A 16,754-nucleotide genomic window follows, 5' to 3' on the forward strand; every position below is an offset into this window, starting at 1 on the left:
ATTATGGAAAAGATCCTCCTGGAAGCAATGTCAAGGCATATGCAAGACAAAGAGGTGATCCAAGACAGCCAGCATGGCTTCACCAAGGGTAAATCGTGCCTGACCAATGTGGTGGCCTTCTATGATGGAGTGACTGCATCAGTTGACAAAGGAAGAGCGATCAATGTTATCTACCTGGACTTTTGCAAGGCCTTTGACATGGTCTCACATGACATCTTGGTCTCCAAATTGGAGAGAGATGGATTTGATGGGTGGGCTATTCAGTGGATAAGGAATTGGCTTGAAGGTTGCACCCAGAGAGTGGTGATCAATGGATCTATGTCCAAATGGAGGCTGGTGATAATTGGTGTACCTCAGGGGTCTGTCCTTGGACTGTTACTGTTTATTATCTTCATCACCGACATAGACATGGAATCGAGTGCACTCTCAGCAAATTTGCAGATGACAGCAAGCTGAGTGGTGTGGTTGATAGGATAGAAGGAAGGAAGTGATGCCATCCAAAGGGACCTTGGCAGTCTTGAGAAGTGGGCCCACATGAACCTAATGAGGTTCAACAAGTCTAAATGCAGGGTGATGCACCTGGGCCAGGACAATCCCAGACATGAGTACAGACTAGGAGAAGAACTCATTGAGACCAGCCCTGCAACGAAGGCCAGCTGCATCCTGGGCTGCATTAAAAGAAGAATGGCCAACAGGTTGAGGGAGGTGATTGTCCCCCTCTAGTCATCCCTCATGAGGCCCCACTTGGAGCACTGCGTCCAGGTCTGGGGCCCCCAGCACAAGAAGGATATGGAGCTGTTAGAGCTGGTCCAGTGGAGGGCCTCAAAGATGATCAGAGGGCTGGAGCACCTATGAAGACAGGCTGAGAGAGCTGGGGCTGTTCGGCCTACAGAAGAGAAGGCTCCAGGGTGACCTCATCACAGCCTTTCAATGCTTAAAGGGGCCTTATAAAAAGGATGGAGAAAGACTCTTTACTTGGATAGATAATGACAGGACAAGGGGGAATGGTTTTAAACTAAAAGAGGGGAGATTTAGATTAGAGTTTAGAAGGATTTTTTTCACTCAGAGGGTGATGAAGCACTAGAACAGGTTGCCTAGAGAGGTTGTGGATGCCCCATCCTGGAGGTGTTCAAGACCAGGTTAGATGAGGCCCTGAGCAACCTGATCTAGTGGGTGGCATACCTGCCTATGGCAGGGGGGTTGGAACTAGATGATCCTTGAGGTCCCTTCCAACCCAGGCCATATGATTCTATAACCCAGTAAAGGTATTTGTGTTCCTACATGAATGCCGAGTGGGCAGTAACGCTGTATTTAAGGGACTAATCCTCACTGCCATTTCATGTGTTTGTCACATGAGTAAATTGAGGACAGAATCTATTTATCAGACCTCTCAGATCAAAGCAAAGTAATGCAACACAACAGCTGGTTATAACTTCAATGTAGTTTACAATTGGTCCTAATGAAACCTAGGAACTTTTTGACCTGGATGGGTCAAATAATTCTATGCTTGAATTTTCTTAAAAGCAAACTAATTTACAGACTGAAATACAAGTCATAAATTTAGCTTAATTCTGAGACTCTGAAGCTTAGGTCTCTTTTTTTTGTATGCCTAACCTGGTTAAGCATGTACAAGAGAAAAATCTTCCAACAGTTTCACTGATGGAATGCAAAGGGTTTGCTGGGTTTTACACTAGAGTATATTCCTATACAAAGATTCAGTGAGTATTTAGCACAAGGAAGTTCACTGATTCACTGAAGTTCTTATATCAGCTACAAATGATGATACCTTACGAAAGTTCTAACTGTTCAAATGTTGTATTTTTTTTTCTTTTCATTTGGATTACATTTTACATGCAGGTTCATGGAATTGTCATGTAGACAAATGGAATACTCCTCTTTCAGCTGCCCACCAAAACCTAGCTATGAAACATCTTAAAAGTAAAATGTCTTGGGCAACTTGGGCCACACGTACACAAATGCTTAAATCAACTTTAAAATTGTTTTCCTCATTGAAGGAAGAGTTAATGTATATTGGTAGTCTTTGTTTATAGCCAATATTATACATTAGAAGGATGGGATAATATTAGCAAATTATGTATTGTTGCTTCCTGTCACGGTTAAGTAATGTAAACAAATGGCAACATACTATTCATTTAGGTAGAGATACAACCTTTTTCTGGATTTTTTGATTTTCTTGATTCTAGCAAGAGAGGGAAAATTTTGACACCTTTATTCGAACAGTTTGTTCTAGGATTATTTTTTTGATGCATTTATTTCTGTAATTCCTCATAGAAACTGCGAAGTTTCTTTTGGATAGGTTATCTCAAAACCTTATATATTGCCTTATCACAGTAATTTATATCTTTATTGATGCATGGAAAATCATTTTTCCATTCATTCTGGAAAACCATTGACTTTTTCTTGTACTGAACTTGATTGTTGAAATGTTACATTATGGTCACTCTCAACATCATGGTCACACAGTGAAATAACCCAGCCTAAAAATAGTAAATAGTAGTGCTTGTATTTCACCTGAGACTATGATTATTTTGCATGGTATGTACCCTCTGTGCACTTGGCCAGTACACCCAGTGCCTAACACCTGATAAATTCCTCTTTAAATGACAACGCTTTTCAGTGTAATCCTAAATGTAATCCTTTTCAATGTAATTCTAAATCCTAAATTGTTTTAGATAGTCAGGAAATATATTTCAAAGTTATCCATTTTGGATTTTAGAGGTGACTGAATATGTTTCTACAAAAATACAAAATAGGCCCTTTTTATTTTACAGAGCTACTTAAATGTCAACCATTGCTGTTAAGATTAAGTTACACAGAATGTCAGTTCAACAGCAAGGTAACTTGGGGATAAAACTAAATATATCTCAGGTTCCATCACTCTGGAGTCCCTCCAGGAGAGCGAATAGTCTTCCTTCTCCCTTTCCTTCTCAGTTCTTTGCTTCATCTGGCCAGGATCTTTGGTCTTCAACATGAGGTCTCAAGGTACTGGCTGAAGGAGTCTTCTACCTCACTCTTCCGTACTTGCCCAGTACTTTACCTTCTAGGTCTACCTCATCACCCAAACAATTTCAAAACAGGAAAAGGAACAGCTGAGTGAGAAAGTATATTGGTTGTGGAGATCATGACTAATAAGATCTTAAAACCTTAAAGACATCTGAAATGCTATCAATGCACACAAAATAAATGCTCTATAGGCACATAATAGTGAAATATCTTTCTCATGGTAGATTTTCCTATCTAAATCTCAATAATCTCAACAATGATCTTTTCGTTGTTGCCTGGATAGATGATGCAGCAAAGCTTTCTTGACACTGTCCACGTATGGAAACTCTTCAGTGTGGATCAGAATAGGCCCTGCAGTACATACAAGGACATAAGACCTAGCCATTTTTGTGGCCCTCTTAGCTTGTAAACAGCAATCCTATGCAGCAGATAAGCACGTGACAGAAGTTGGCATTGTTTGCACTTGTTCTCAGCCAAACCCCATTATATTCATTGAAAAAAAATCTATGGAAAACATGCTGGTTTCTAGGGATCTTTAACTGCAGACAGACTAAACATTTTTATAGTTTGTTGTAGTTTGACACAACTAGCAAAGCCCCTAGTATCAGCTGTGTACTCAAAGTGGTGCAAAGCTCTGGAAATTATAGCAGCATACATGGAAGGGGTACACAAATGCTTTGTGAGTTTCTTTTCTGCTCAGGCATTTTTGACTATAAATAAGATCCAATAATTCTATTAGGATTATGTGTTTACCATTCTCGAGCTAGATTAAGTGATCTGAAAGATGACTGGTTGCTTTATCAAATGTTTGAGTGACCATAGTGCAGACTTTTCTTATCAGGACAACTGATACATGCTGGGCCTCACGCTATCGTTTTCTCCAAGAGAGAATGATCACAGTAAGAAATCATCAGAAAGTTTTAGGAACCCTCCAATATAGCCAAAATAGTTTATATAAAAATAAGCTTGGAACTGAATAAAATCATTCTTTTCTAAGCTATTCTTATTTGGTAGTTACTCAGGTGACACAGAAGGGGCAACTGGTCTCAGAAAAAAAAAGTTCACCTTACAGAGGATAGGAAGTAATTATACAAGTGTTCATGCCACTTGCATTGCTGAGGAAAGCTATGGGAAACCATACTACCTAAACCTAAAGTAAGCACGAAGGGCTGCCCTGGGGCCACTCTTGTCAGCACGATGCAAACTTGCAAGCCCAGGCAAAGGGGTGGCGCGAGCTGGTCCCTCACAGCACTGAGGCCACCAAGGCTGCGGCCTGCAAGCAGCTTGTGAGGGAGCCTGGCACTGCTGCGCCAGCTCTTTCAAAACAGCATATAGACAGCTATTTTGTCTTTTTTTGTTACATAGAGGTAATTCACCTCTAGAGGTATCAATACGGTCTATACAGTAGAAGAGTTAACTCATGAATGAAAGAGGAGTTCAGTAAAAGCAGGCCTGCTACAGGCCTGAATGCTACAGCCACCCAAGCAGTTACGGCCTAGTTGTGGCCTCACTCACTATTATTGTTTGAGCATGAGAAATGCTCACGCTCCAAACTATGCTCCAACACAGGCCAAGCTCATCACGTTATGATCTCAAGCTAGAGATCTGTTTGTATGCATAGAAGTCAGCTTGGGACACAACTGAAACTCAACCTGTAGGACAGAGAAGCCTAAAGAACCAGATATATCCTTTAGTTACTGAACCACTTCAGAAATATATTTCTTCTTTACTGAAAACCAGGGAATCCAAGATTGTGTTTGTATTTTGAAATTGCCTGGTTACTGACTTTTTTAATGTCTAAGTTAAACTTTGTCCAAGTACTTTAGAGGGAGGATTTATTGCCAGTTAATATTTTTTTTTTTTTTTTGGCTAAGTGCCAGTGTCCTCTTTTAAACTCATGTTTCTGCTCCAGCTGATCCCAACACAAATGCGAAGGCTTAGGTGACTTCATACTCCCCAGACAGAGCTTCCAAACTTGCATTGTGTAAAAGCTTGATATAGCACCTCTGTGCCTATATTGGGAGGAGTTATGTAAAGCATCTAGACATGTGGTGTGGTTATTGTAAGTACTGGGAAATTCAGCTGCTTTTTTTACTACTGATGCCAGGCACTCTGATACATCTTGGAACACGGTCTGTGCCATTTGGAAACCCTGCCTCCTGCCCACTGTTCAGAGAAAAAGAAGTTGTGCGAAGAGAAACTAGCACAGACACGATGTGCATTGTGTCAACAAATTTCCAAACAGAAATTTAAAATCAGTGAAAGACCTTGATTTTTCAGGCTAATATGGTGCTCATTTTGATAATACCCACCCTAGAAATATGGTTAAGAAAATATTTGGTAATACTGTGCGCAGAATTATTTCGTATCTTGATGTTTTGCTAAGCATTGGAACACTTAAGTTAGCGGTTGAAAACATTAGTATAAACGTTAACTACATTCACCCTGTCTTGAAAAACAAAAATCAGTGAATATTTAAAAAAAAGAAAAAAAAAAGAAAAAAGCAACACACAACATTTCAAGAGGCAGGGGGGAATATTTTAACAGGCGTGACAATTATCTGCACTTTGTGGCTGCTTAATAAGAAAATTTGTGTTGATTCTCTTATAGGAAAAACTATGTTTGTAAAAAGAAAAACAACAACAACAAAAAACTATGTTTGTGAAAAGACAATAATACCTCTTCCTGGTCTTGATCACAGTGAAGGGAAAGACTTTCCATAATTTCTTAACTGGTATTCATTTCACATCTTGCCTTTCAATTCAGGGATCTCTGAACAGTTTACTAACTAGCAATTTTTCCATCATCTATTTAAACTGCCAAGTGATTACAAGGAAAAATAAGAGAGATGGGGAACTGGTTTTTATGCTTGCAGCTTAGGTTAGGCAGGTTGTGCTGTGTCTGGGGCCCCACAATTGAGACAGACTTGAAATTGGTATTGACACTGGAGGCTAAATTCACAATGAACTCAAAGCAAGACTACAGTGACCTGCAGGGACTCATACCTGGCATTATTTGTATGTTCTTTTCCTTTATTATTTGTGTTTTACTACATTTCACTCATTTATCTATAGGAAAATAATGCCCTCCCATTTTAAAGTTGTTTCTGAGTTTGATTTAGACCCTTCACTTTAAAAGATATGTTCACAACTGTGCATTCGAGCTGCTGAATTGGAGCTTGCTCACAGCAGACCCATTGACATGCAAACCTTGTTTTTGCACGTGACATGTTAACATATGGTGAGTCTAATAGCACAGTTACAGTCAGGCACTGCTTAGGAGCTGACAGGCTGATAACTTTTTAAGCTGCCTCTCAGCTGCAATCAAGAACATGACCACTTTTATTTTTTTTTCAGGGCAAAAAAATTCATCTGAACTCCTGCCGTGGTCGTAGCAAACCTCTTTGATGTGACCTAAAATAATTTAGGAAGAATCACTGATCAGTTCTTGGCTCTCTGTTAGCTACAGGTGAGAAGAAGTAAGGATGAATCTGAATCCTTCCCCTCACATCAACAGGTCAGGGATGGCAGGCTGCATCCCCTGTTGTACTGAGTTGCTCCTCCACTGAGGAGCATTTGTTGTGCTGGCACACACAGAAGCTAGGCGTGCTGGGGGACTGGCAGAGCTCCTCTAACTGCAGGGACAAAAAAAAAGAGCAGTAGAAGAAGGAATGGGATGGCAGGAAAATGTTACTCTTAAAATATCACGCACCATTTTAACTCTCACCTTTTCCCAACATTTGTGTTACATCACTTCAGGCACAAGGCGAAGCCAATGGAGTGAAGGAAGGGGAGTAGCTAGGGGAGTAGCTAACATCACCTCTGAATTAGGATCCTTGTGCTTAGCACTGCTCAAGGACAATTACATTTTTTAAAAACAACTCAAGGGGGAATTTATGCCAGAGTAGTGATGTTTGGGTAAAGCCAAGTGTGACTACAAAACACTGAGCTGTAGTGAAAACAGTTTCTGAAGATGTAAAATTTTCCTCCATATTTAGACAACATGTCTAAATAAAGATTTTTCTGTAGTTCTTTCTTGGCACTTGTTGCATTTAAATTACAAAATATGTGACGGGAGAAAATGACCAATGTGAACCGGTGGTGCTCTCTTCCAGTTCCCTTCTGAGGAAGGTGGAGGACACCATAGTGAGGTGCCACATCAGCAGCCATTCTGGGACACTGCTCAGAGACAGAATGCAGCCTCTGAGATATGGAGTCTCTGACTCAACATATCTCCTACTCTGGCATGTCTTTTTTTCATCACCATTTCCTCCTGCTCTTTGCCTCTATTCCAAGTTAGAACCAATTTAATAGATAATTCTAGACATTCCTATTCAAAAGTGCCCCATTTTTCAGATTAAAAAAGCAAAGGAAGCATTTTCTCAGAATGTACGCTTACATCTCTCTTACGCACTCTAAATTCTTACATACAATTTTGGCATCATTCATTCTACCACCTGCCATCCAAGCCGGACTACCAAAGACAAATTTAAGGTGGATGAGTAGTCAATTACCTGCAAGAATGAAGTTTCAATGCCTAATTGAGCTCATCTGCTCATATAACTTAAAAAGGAAGAAAACGAGTTTTAGGTATGATGCTATGTATCAGCAATGGAGTTACAATACGTTTCGGTAGTCTCACCATGCTAAAGGTATGCTGACTCAACAGTTAAAATATTGTACAACATAGCAGTGGCTCAAAGAATTCTACAGGAGTTTGGCTGTATGTTGTTGGTGTGTATGCAGTAGTGTATCTCTAAGTCTCTTTTCCTTCTTCCTGTTAGAAAATCTTCCTCTAGTTCCATGTTTCAGAACCTTGACTGCCGTGGTGCTTTTGATAAGGCATGAAAACATTGTAATTCAGCTGTGAAACTTACTACCAGTATCAATCCACAGGCAATGTAGATGCTCACTTGGTCTAAGGAACCACTTTTTCTTCCACAAACAATACAGACATGATGAAATAAATACTAGGTGACAGTTCTTCAAACTATCATAGGCTTTTTTTTTTTTTTTTTTAAGGTGTTTCTTTTCAGCATTGCAACAGGCTGGTGTTGTTTAACACCATTCAAGTCAATTGAGTTACACTGGCACAGAAGAACTGTAATGCACTAGGGAACAGAAACCTATGTATTCAAAGGAACCTTGTTCTTCATTAAATTTGTGCAAACTATTGGGGCTACGGGGATGATGCACAGTGAGAGAAGATTTGTCTCAAAATTCAGAGTACTTCCCACTGAATGGATTTCTAAGTATCTTCTTGCCTCATCCAAAAAAAAAAAAAAAAGGGGTAGAAAAAGGTATTAGGAGTTTGCAGGGGAAATTTTCACCCTTCTTCCCTTCTTACTACTTGTGTTGTAAGGGTTACACACTGACTGTGGTAACATTGGTTGTTCAGGGAAAAAGATGTTAAGAATTATAATAATTACTCTGTCTTTCAAATTCAGATGGAAAAAGAAAGGAAATGATCCTAAGAACTGAGGACGTTGAGGACCCAAGAAAGCAACAGGAGTTCTCTCTGTTGACTTAGCTGAGAACCTGTCAAAGAAATGTCAGAGAATCCTGGCAGGGACTTTTGATACTAATAAGTAACAAGTTAATCATCACTTCACAGTGGTTTGATGTGCTTACACTGGAGTATGTTTCAAGTTTTTCAGAAAATTTGTAATTTCATTAGGCTTAGCTGTTTTTAATCAGCATTGTATCCAACTCTAATAGTTTTATACCTTTTAAATACCGTAGAGATTAATACCTTATTTTGATAAAAATGGTAGAAAGAAGGTTGTGCTGTGCAACAAACCAATGCAAAAAGTTTGAGTTCAGGAGGTTCCCTGCGTTAGACAGAAAAATATTTACCTACAAAAGGAATTGGTCTGCCTTCATTTTTGTATATGGCTATAACATTAACAATAATAATATAATAAATGGCACAAGCAAGAGTCTGGAATGTGGTTTACAAAACTATAATATGCTATAGATCATATTATGTATTTTTAAAGTTCTACATGCCATTTGAAAAGAAAAAGTGAAAAACTAATCTATATAACCTGTAAAACATAACAAAGGAGACTAGAAGTAAGGCAGACTAGAAAAGACACTACGTAACAATGAGTCTAACGATGATGTAGACCTTTTGATTTAGAACGAGATCAGTAACAGAAGGCACAGGCACACCCCTGTGCACAACACTTTTTAAAGAGATTTTTCAGTAGTCAAGAATATGTTTAGACTTGAGAAATTTTAGGACGTAGCATATGAATCAGCATCTTGGTTTCTGGATGAACAGATAATGAATCATCACTTCTCTTCCTCTATCTGTACCTATGATGTGTTGCATAAAAAGGGCCAGGCATACTATTTTACTTTCTGGTATATCTGCAGGGCATTCATAACCTGATTTTGGAGCTAATGGCCCTGATAAGGTGCCTTTTCTAAAACAAAGACATTCCATTGACCAACACCCCATCCTGCTTTCACCATTGCTCTGTTATGACTAGCAGAGAAGTTTCTCCTTAAACACCTTCTTCATGGGATAGTCAAATACAGACAGTATGAATTATGAATATGGCTATGGAGAAACCAAATGTGTAGTGCATGCTGGTAGTAGTAAAATTGATACATCCACGCTACCCTTCTTATAGAGAGCTATAATTTATTTTCTGTCATGCTCACTATCTTTATGACTACCATGAGAAAGAAGCTACAAATGGAGTGACTTTCCCTTTCTCTTGGGGGACAGAGTTTAAAAAAAGTTAGCATTCTGGAGTGGATGGAAACAGATTTATTGAGCTTTATTTTTTAATATTTTGCTTCCACTCCCTTCCTTGCTCCCAAAGGACAGATTCAAAACTTCCTCTCCCGTAACAGCCAGTTTATGTGGCTAGACACTTGCTGGCTGAGGGATAGCCTGTTCTTGCTCTACCCATAGAATGCAAAATGCCTCTTCTGGAATTGGTCTCTCTCAGCCTCTCTGTTACAGCTATGCCACTTTGCATATACAAATATACTGAAGAGAAATACATTTATGTAAGAATATGTAAAAAGGATCGGAAACTTTAGGATGGGTTTTCTATAACCCAGGAGAATGACATGATTGCCATGCCACGCCCATACCAAGTATTATTCTGTGTCCTCTCTCACTCTTGAGGATGGATTCCCTAGTAGAAGCAGTCTGATGAATACTTTTTCTTCTGAACAGTCTGATTTTGTAACGAAGAAAAATTTCTAACTACCTCGAGTTGAGAGGTTTTTTTTTTTCTTTTCCTGTTTACTAACACGTGAATAAAAACAGAATTCCTTTTCACCTTCAAATACCCAGTGCTTTCTCCTTCAGAGGAAAGCGCCCAAATAGCTTCTTATACCCTAAAGTAGAACTAGCAAATGTATGTCAGCATCACTGAGGTGAGCTCTCTGCTTTTGCAGTAGAGTGCAAGCTGGATGAACTTAATGCATGGCGTTTTGCTCAACGAGCAAAGTCCATCCAGTTGCCAGGTTAACACAAAGTAGCTAAAAGAAATAACCAGGAAGGATGTGTGTGGGTTAGATTAGTATTTGAGCAACCTTAAGTGGTCTGAAGCAAATTTTTGTTGGTGTGCTTTAGGAGCAGTGTGGTTCAGAAAGGGCTTCAGATAGGAAAACTCAAAGGTTCCCAGAATGCTTAAATGAGGTGAGTTAAAGTAGTAATGAAAATCTTAGTGGCTTTTGCTAAGCTAACAGGCTTTGGGTAAAAGTTTATGGGAGAGAAAGTGGAAATGTGGTGAACCAGTTCAATAAAGACTTGGAGCCAGAAGGGATGAGAAGGTGAAATGTAAATTGAAAGCATGAGAGGGAACAAAACCAAAGGGAATTAGGAGAAGGGATATGAAGATGGAAGCAGCAACACAAAGGGAAATAAAGATGAAAAGGATCTTAAAATATAGTGTCAGATAAAAAACCTCCAAAAAGTGTGGCGTTGGCCTATCCATGATTGCTGCAGCAAGCAACGTAAATGGCTTGTATATCAGCATTTGGAAGGACTGAACAAAAGTTTTATAGACATGTGTGAACGGGTGTCATTTGGAAATGGTGGCAGATGTTAAAAGTCTACGAGAAGTTTAGAAAAAGGTCTACATTAAAGGCCTGAGAGAACAATTACAAGTATGTTTCCATTCCATCTTCCATTCTTTCCATAGATGACTGAAATCATATATGAGAGAATGATTTCCAAAAACGTCCCCCAAACCACAAATAAAATGTAACTTATTGTATGCCAAAATACAGATAACTGCTATTTTCTAAACAAACCAAAGAGCACTGAAGTAATTGCACAAATATCTATGTACCAACCTGTACAGAGTCTTTGCCACAGCAAACAAAAAAGTTCTGCTTGTGTTCTCCTGAGAGAACACCATGAGTCTTGTTTGAAATCCTGAAATGAAGGCTAAGGGAAGTGATTATTCCCCTCCATTGGGTACTTATGAGGTTGCATCTGGAGTATTGTGCCTAGTTTTGAGTCCCTCGGTAAATTAGTCCCTCATGGACTAATGGGGGTGAAACCAGTGGAGGGTCACCAAGAGGGTTAGGGGACTGGAACATGCTGCACCAGGGGAGGCTGAGGGAGCCAAGTTTCCTTAGCTTGCAGAAGAAAAGGCTGAGTAACAGCAGATCAGAGTGCAGCCTTCCACTACTGAAAGAGGGATGGTAAAGAAGAGGGAGCCAGACCTTTCCCCAAGGTATGCAGCGAAAGGAAAAGAGGCAGCAGTCAGGTGTTGCAGCAAAGGAATTCCAGTTATAAATGGAAAAATATTACAAGAGTGGTTAAGCACTTGCAGAGGTTGTCTAGAAAAGCTGTGGACTCTCCATCCTTGGAGGACAGCTGGACGAGCAACCTGAGCTCAGCTAGACAAGCAACCTGAGCAGCCAGATCTCGCTTCGAAGCTAGTTCTGTTTTGAGGAGGAGAGTGGAACAGATGACCTCCAGAGATTCCTTCCAGCCCCAGTTATCCTATGACTGTAATTCTCCAGAGAAATATGCAAGATTTTTCTCACTGATTAAAGACATATTAAAGATTGCAAAACTTTCTGTAAGCATTATTGCGTATATGGAGCAAGCACATTTTGACAGTAAGCTCTCTGTGTTCCAAGAAGCGGCATCCAAGAATAACCCAAGGAAACCAATTTATTGCAGATATGTTATTTAGGCCGCAGATCTTTCTACACTCAGAGGTCCTAACTACTTCCCCTCCTGTTGCAGAATGAAACAAGACTGATGCTGTTACAGCCCTTGGATTTGAGAGGCTTCATTCTTTCCATCAAATCTAGAAATGAAATTAATCTCTACATGAAATCTGACCCTTGTGAAACTGAGGAAATATGTATATATAAATACACACACACACATGTATGTTATGCATCCTAAAAAAAATGATAGAATAACTAGGTCAGATCCTAGGAAACTCCTATTTTAAGGCTGGAGTGATTAGATGTCTCACTAAAACTGAAAGAGAGAAAGGGTTCATTTATCCCTTAGACCTATGCTATAGGGGAGCTTTTTCCCCCAACAGACCAAATCCAAGAAAAACTCAACACAGAATGTCACTGTATTAATTTTCAAGCACTGTTCTTCCCTTGTGATACAGCAGACAAAAAGTACCTTGTACGAGAACCTAAAATACAGAAATGGATCGTGTCTCTTTGGTGGCTGAATAAAAAAGGAGCATTATTCAAAGGTTTCTAAACACTCTTCATGAACATGTTGCAGATGTCAGCTGGGCTGCCATCAGATACAGCAATGCTTATTCAGGATGAAGGTTTTCATAAGCATGCAACATAAGGCTTATGAGAATGGTAATCATATTGAAAAAACATATGGTTCCTGCAGGGCTGTGAGGAATTTTTCATAGTCGGGTAAAAGAGATCACCTTTTTGCTTGAAAGACCGCAAAGAGCAAAATTTGTCCCGCATAACTGACAGAAGTGTCTATACAGCCAACGTTTGTTTGGTCACACAGAATCACAAACAAACTAAATTATACAAAGCAGAACTTCACTTACTGTTATTTTGGAAAAGACTAAAGATCAACAGAGGTATTTCCTCCACTTGGCCCAGTAGGAAAAGAATAAACACTGATTACTTATACTCAGAAAAATGATTTATATTTATGAAATGTTTGGCCACGGAATCTCAAGGTTCAACCTTTTTGGATGTGTGGTTACAAATAAAAAGAAAAGAAAAGTTGTTTCCAAAAATACTGAAATACTGCATTTCTTTCAAACATCTAGGACAGACTTCACATTCTCAAAAGCTGGTCTATATTCATAAGGCAGATTTAAAAAAAAAATTATTTATGAACATCCATAAAACATATGTGTTTTGTTTTTTGTACTCTTGTCAATCCTTCACTGGAAGTTTAGATTATTCCAAGAATAAATATGTACAGTCATGTTCTTCTTTCAATTTTCCTTTCCCTTTTTACTCTAAGTACCAGCAATTTATAACTAACATGGTATTGCCTTTATTTAATTTCTTGCTTACCACATGCAACCAAAGCAATTACACTTTCAACAGACAGCATTTTGTATAAAAACTTTTTAAGGGAGTCTTCCTTGAAATATTCTGAATTTAATATAATCACATTACACAAAACTTTTAAGCAGCCTATGATATATTGTCTTGCTTTTCTATGTCAGTTGTTTCAGAAAACAATGCACTTGACTTGAACTACACATTTCCAAATAAATGGCAAGTCTACCATCAACTAATATGTCATTAATCAGTCTTAAAAAGATTAAACATTTTACATCAATGTCTAGCTTCCATTTCAGTTCAAAGCCTCCAGTTTTTAGGAATTTAAATACAACCTTACAGGGTTCTGACCCGATACTGGCAAGAACTATTGCTATTGACCTAAAAAGAACCAATCCCAGAGCCCCTGCCAATGCTTGAAGATTTAGGCCTACATCATACCCCAGTGAGAATGATTATTCATATAGTTGCTGTAGGAAAATATAAAATTCATCCATCTTTGCATAATTTCTCAGTGAGTTTGGCTGCAGGCCACTTGACCCTTTTTCTAGGGGATGGATATGTTCTGCCATGCGAGTCTGCAAGGCAGCCTGGTTTCTACAAACAAATTGCAAATGATTAAGAAACTGATTTATTGTCCTGTCAAAGTCTGAGTTTTCAAATGTCTAATAATGAAATATCTGGAAAAGTAAAACAGTTTTGGAAACTTGCTATTCCCATCCCCAACAGTTTATGTTCATTTTATTTTTTTTACCTTTTTTTTTTTTTCTTTTCAAAACTAAAAGCTCATTCCAAAATCAGCATATTAAAAAACATCAGCAATTTCATCCTGACTGATATCGATAAAAGATGCTTTAGAATTCTTCCAAAGTTTAGTAGGATAAAGAGAATCAGGATAAAGAGAAGCTTTGTGGCCAAAGGAATATTTTTTCTAGACTTTCTGTGATTTGAGCTATAAGGAAAGGAGTAATAAAAATCCTAAGAAGATGAAAAACTTATTTATTCTTCATACAGACTGTGCCAGTGCTAAATAAATCCCTAAGATGATAACGGAGTTTCCGAGGAGAGTTTTCTTGGTCCACATTTGCAGCCATAAGGAATAAACAAAGTACATTGAAGTGCTCTGAGAAGCAAGTAAAGAAAATAAGTTCCTGTTAAGACTACATAAGGCTTCTGTGGACTGTATTTCATCCAACAAATCACTAATTTTATGTTTTTAAAGGTCTACAGGTTCAACTCAGTTTGGACTTCCATAGCTTTCATGCATACCTGAATAATTATTTGCGTCATAATGATGGTCATAGAAACCTGCCGCCCAACCTCATAAATACTACACACTTACAAAGATTAGTCTTAGCAGCAGAGAGGTAATATTGAACATAAGAGCTCAATCCAAGAAAAGAAATGGCTGGCATTAAGCCTTATGTGACAGCACTGTCAGCTGAGCTGATGGACTGTGACTGTACTATCAGATATGCTTTTATTAAAGCCCTGCTTCATTAACATGTGTTGAGTGATGCTGTGGGAACCAAATATGTGCTAGCCAAAAAAAGATGGATATTTCCTGTTTTCTAGAAACCGCAGTATTTTACCTTGGACTAGTAGTTGATTTTAGTCTCGGGTCCAAAATGAAATCAAAAAGTTCCCTGTTAAATTGTATACTATTATTGCACTGAGCTAGTATTACTCTCCCACCCTGCAAACAGCAGCAGTTTTTCAAGGGATACATTACTATGCAAGTGAAATGGAGATTTATAATTTTTTTTTTCTCTCTGGACTTTATTCTATAAATGTGGCTGCGAGTTAACTTTGCTCTCAGGAAATGGTTGCTTATCTTTGCTTAAAAATGCTTCAATTAAACGCCAAAGGCCATTCAACTCTTTCCATACCCGCAACATATCTCATTTCTTCCCTCCTGAAGTTGTGGGGGAGGACAAAAGAGAAGCACAGCAACAGCAACCTAAAAATAATAAAGCCAAAGAGTAAAACCACAAAAACTTGTTTAATTACTCAGCTTTGGGACACAGATTGAGAAAAGCAACGCTTTTATTCTCCTCAGCCATAAAATGACCGGAACCAACAAATGACCAAGCACACCCTGGTCTGTCTGACAGCTGACAGAAACCCACAGTCACTTATTATCTGCTCTGAAAACTGCTGATTGAAAGAAGTTGGCTGGTTCAGACAGGTGAAGAACAGTGAGACCTGCAGGATTGTCCACATTTACAAGCATTCACAGAGGAGCTAATGCTGTAGATTGCTCCTTGAGTAGAACAGCTTGAACCCGATTGCAGGCTTGTCATGGAGCAATCTCTGTGAAGGAAGAAACTCACTAAAGAGCCAGCCTGTGTGCTACCTTGCTTAGGGATAATGCAGACTAGAAACTATTTGTAAGAAGATACCTTGAAAGTTTTCTGAAATTACAGCGACAATTTACTACAGAGACCATTTACTACAGTTAATTTGTTGCAGTTAGGTTTTTACATTTAAAATGCAGCATTTTCAGAAAAAGGGAAAGAACTGGTATATGTGGTCAACTTTGTTTTCCTTGTTACTCAATCAGCTGAGGTGCAGCCCCTCCTGACAGGGCTGCCTATAATCACCCTTGCCTCTCCTGGCACTGTATTTCTCCCTTTGCTTCCATGTGCACCTACAAATGTCAGGAGAGTTGATAGGACACAAAGTGCTGTCCAATGCACAGTAAGACAAAGATTATTTTTTTCCCCCTCTCTGGTGCTCTTGTTTTAGCAGCCCTATTTGAAAGGCAAGACAGACAGATAGTCAAATCTACATTTTTAAGCTGCTGATGACAGGAGAGCCACTGAACCAAAATAACTGGAAACCCGAGTCCTCTATAAAAAGCACAGATAGAGGACCATCACTGACAGTGCAAACTGTTCTGCTACCTCGGGTAACCCCATCAGTTTGCCTCGGTACAGACATATCTCTTCTCGGGTGAGGAAAGAGCGGCCCTGGCTCTGCACAACCCTCTCTGCTTGTCTTGGCAACCGGAAACTGGGGCACCGTGCTGTGGCCATGAACGGGCCTCGGGTTACCAAGCAGCCACTGAGCTGCTGGTTTCAGCCTGTATTTACTAACTTGGGCAATGATCTGTCCATGAAAAGCTCTGTATCTCACTACTGTTTTTTTTTTTTTTTTTTGCCAAGCATATAACCTTACATAATCTTCCATAATGTTTTCTAAGCAAGACAAAAGAGATGTTTCAGC

General features: G+C 39.1%; 1 long non-coding RNA gene across 1 annotated transcript in view; it reads right to left on the bottom strand.

The window, feature by feature from the left end:
* Positions 1 to 1,303: 1,303 nt before the first annotated feature.
* The window catches only part of LOC106043140 (uncharacterized), a 51,271-nt gene continuing 35,820 nt past the window's right edge, over positions 1,304 to 16,754 (bottom strand). Inside the window, exon 4 of the long non-coding RNA XR_010832692.1 lies at positions 1,304 to 3,067. This is a non-coding gene — a long non-coding RNA (uncharacterized lncRNA). The remainder of the gene's footprint in view (positions 3,068 to 16,754) is intronic.

The sequence above is a fragment of the Anser cygnoides genome, chromosome 7 (assembly GCF_040182565.1).
Source record: "Anser cygnoides isolate HZ-2024a breed goose chromosome 7, Taihu_goose_T2T_genome, whole genome shotgun sequence".
NCBI lineage: Eukaryota > Metazoa > Chordata > Aves > Anseriformes > Anatidae > Anser > Anser cygnoides.